Source organism: Mus caroli, chromosome 8 (genome assembly GCF_900094665.2).
Source record: "Mus caroli chromosome 8, CAROLI_EIJ_v1.1, whole genome shotgun sequence".
Lineage (NCBI taxonomy): Eukaryota > Metazoa > Chordata > Mammalia > Rodentia > Muridae > Mus > Mus caroli.
In genome coordinates, this window is record NC_034577.1 from 43,100,551 (window position 1) to 43,104,258 (window position 3,708).

Genomic DNA, 3,708 nt, shown 5'->3' on the forward strand with positions numbered 1-3,708 from the left:
AATGTGGTACATTTACACAATGGAGTACTACTCAGCTATTAAAAACAATGAATTTATGAAATTCTTGGGCAAATGGATGTATCTGGAGGATAATTTTTTTGTTTGTTGATACTGTTGGTAGTGTTTTGTTGTTGTTGTTGTTGCTGCTGCTGTTGTTGCTGTTTTCTGTGTGTGTGTGTGTTCCTTATCTGGCTGGTTAGTTTTGGTGCCAGGGTCTTGCTATGTAGCTGAGCCTGACTTTGTCTCACCTTTACCTTCTTGTTGGTTGGATTACAGAATTACGTAATTCTGAGGATCAAATATGTGGCCTTGATAATGCCATCCTGACACTTTGGCTCCACACAATTGTTTTCTGGACCCATACTAGAATTCTTATATTTGCCTCCATCTCATTCTTAGGCCTATACATATGTATTCTCTTCTTACTTCTGATTTGATGTAAAAATTTCCAATTTTGTCTTTGGATATCCTCCCTTCCTTTTCACATCCATCAACCAACTACAGGTATTATTAACAGAAACCATTGCACTTAGATTGGATATCTGCTTTCTTCCATTGAGTCATTAGAAACCTTTGTGACTTTCCTTTCTGCCTTGCACTGGTCTGATCCTGATTCATTCTTTTCTCCCTATGCCGCAGTTACTACACTGTCTGCTTTTTAGTTCCTCGAATGTGACAGCTAGTTCCCCATCTCAGGAAATTGGCTATGCACGTTTGCTTTCTAAATTCAAATTCTGCTATTGCTGAATCTCAATCTTTGCATTACCATTTCCTCCTTACCTAGATGATATTTGGAAGATTTCCTGTCACATGTAAGATTTGGAGAAATCTGTGCCTTTCTTCTTAGAACACTCAGATGAACGTGCAATGACAGCAGAGGGTAGGTGTAAACTTCAGGATCCCTGTCACCCACCAACAAGATTCCTGGCCCAGAAATATTAGCTAAGTAAAGTGTGTGGCTTATATTAAACTCCACTAACTAAGGACAAAAGTCATTTTCCTCATGCTTGTCCTTTGTTGCCATTATTTGTATCAATTATAGCTTGTGCCTAAGAAATTATTACCGTGGTGCATCACAAATCAGACTTCCACTCTTCCTAAGGACACCACACACTGTATAGTATTGATAGTGGCAGAAAAGTGCATCAAGCTTCAAAAGAAAGGTTCAAGAAGTACAGTTTGATGTTGTCTCTACTTTCTAATAAGGGAAGAGATCAAGTCATGAAATGAAATTTAAATGCCAGTAGAGGAAGACGAGAAGCCTCAGAACAAGCTCAACCTCATTCTGAAAGAGAAGTTCACACTCTCCGATGGGCACAGTGACACCACTCTGCACCTCACTCCCTTTTCCACACAGTAACATTATAATAGCCAGAGGGAACTGAAAATCATTAGGGAAGGGGGTAGCTTTGCTGTGTTTCAAGATCCTTCTATCTGGTGTGTGCCTCTGAATGATGGGGCCTGCATTGCATGCCTCTCAGATAACTAACTGAAAACATGTGCTCATAACTATTAGGACCTGTTGTATTGATTCACAAGGCCCTGTTTAGAAAACAACACACTCTGATTAGAAATGATCACACAGCCGGTCCTAAACAGGTGGCTATCGGAGGAATCTGTGGATGTTTATGACTTAAAAGGGGCAAGCATTGTCTCTTAAGAAGTCTCAGATGTTCTTGGAGTAAAGAGACTTAAAGGCAGCGTTTGCTTTATTTCTTGCTGGTTTGTTGACCTATTCTACTCAAAATACAAAATGACACATTCTATTTCTTTCCACCTTAAATGTATATCACACTTTACACAAGGGAGGGGGATACATCTCTAGCTAATTTTCCTTAAACAATGTAAATGCTGAATTCTGTCAATAAAAGTCTTTATGATTAAATGGCTACTAAAAGTCTAGAGAGATGGCAAAACAGGAGCATATATGACTCTTTCAGAGACTTGAGCTTGACTCTGAAAAGCTGAAGTTGAGTGGTCAACAATTGCCTGTAATTTCAGCCCCAGAGGTTCAAAGGCTCTCATTCCCGCTTTGGCTCCTGAAGGCACCCATACTCCCATGTATAATGGTCCCTCCTCACACATAGACACACATGATTAAAACCAGGAAGATAGATCTTTATAAAAGGGCAAGTAAAATGAATCTATTCCTTAACGATATAGTGTTTCTGCCTTTCGACTTTTCTTATTGACACCTGCTTATTCTGTAACAATCTGATTATTCATTTTTCTTCCCCTCCTTTTTGAAATGATTAGGCTGCCTGCAGTACTTCTTTCCAAAATCAAATCTATTCCAAGTTGATTAGCTTGGCTCTATCCACCGGCAATACTGAAAGTGACATATACCATATTTCTTCAAGATAGTAGTGAACCTAGACTCCACATATCTGCCAGAGCCCTCGTGTGTGCTTGACTTCATAATGGTATTTTTAGTTTCTAGTAATTTGGAAAAAGGTGATGGGTGATAAAGTCAGAAATAAAGTGTAACAATATGGTATCCAGCTCCATCTATATATAACACCTAGGAAATGTATAGAAAAGTGAATTTCCATTCCAATAACACCTGTGACATTTAGACATTGTATAGAATTTCTGCTTTCAGTCTTTGCCTGTATCATATGCATGAACTAGTTTTCTCTAAATTTAGTCAGAGACCTTCAGCTAGTCAGACACTCAGAAGGTATATGGTTCAGTGAATCATAAATGTGCGTGCATTTATAGCTTCTGTAATTCTTGTTGGTAAATGGGTTAATAAAATCAGTATCATATTTGGAAAAACTTAGAAACCTCAAACCATGAAACTCAATGGAAACTTGAGTTATATAAGACTTTCACTTTACAATGCAGTTGTCATTCTTGGTCCTGACTATGGTTTATATATTATATCTTCTGGGGTAGTCTTGCAGTTATGAACTTGGAGATAATTTTCTCATGAGTACAGTAACTAGCTTTGATTTCCATTTAATGATCTAGCCAAAACATGGCAGAAGTCCCTTCACATCGTTCACCAACCATTGTTCTAGACGTCTCTCCTGGCAACATTTCTCTTTCCATTTAGGAAGCAATGCTATTTTCCATTTTATACCTCTTCTATATAAAATACTAGTAAAGTGTTAAAAGCTCTCAAACCCCCTGGCAACTGTACTCTTGGTAATAGCTATATCTAAAAAATTAAAAATAAACATTACAATGGTTTTAAAGCATACTGAATAGCCTTTCTCTTTTCTTCACTCTATTTTACTCTGAATTTTTGCTTGCAATATTGTGCACCTGTTCAGGACCAGAAGAATGAGGATCATTCATTTCAAGAAGTATCATGGTTGTAAGCAAGGTATACATACAACCAGTGAAAAGAGAAGAGGTAATATGCTGACAGTTTCTGTTAGAACCAATGACATGATTGACTGGAAAATTCAATAAAGAGTTCATCCAAAAAAAACCCACGCTATCAAACATCTGTCTACACACAGACACTTACCTCTGCAAGACCCTCTCTGGAGACAGTTGCTGAACTTCAGGATAGACTAGCTGCCAGAAAACTCAGTACACTGTGCCTCAGTCTGCTGGCCTTTCACAGATGAAGAATGGTGACCACTTGGTCGCCTAGCCTAAGGTGTTTTGTTTTGTTTGTAGATAGTAGATCTTCAACTGTAGAGAGAAGAACATGTCTTATATCAATAATTTGCTCAAGAAAGGTACACAAATAAA

At 38.0% G+C, this 3,708-nt stretch overlaps 1 protein-coding gene across 1 annotated transcript in view; it reads right to left on the reverse strand.

Annotated features, from left to right (window-relative positions):
- The window catches only part of Tenm3 (teneurin transmembrane protein 3), a 1,292,348-nt gene extending 1,288,844 nt beyond the window's left edge, over positions 1-3,504 (reverse strand). Inside the window, exon 1 of the mRNA XM_029480772.1 lies at positions 3,479-3,504. The gene's annotated coding sequence lies outside the window, so the exon portion shown is untranslated. The remainder of the gene's footprint in view (positions 1-3,478) is intronic.
- Between the last annotated feature and the right edge of the window lie 204 nt (positions 3,505-3,708).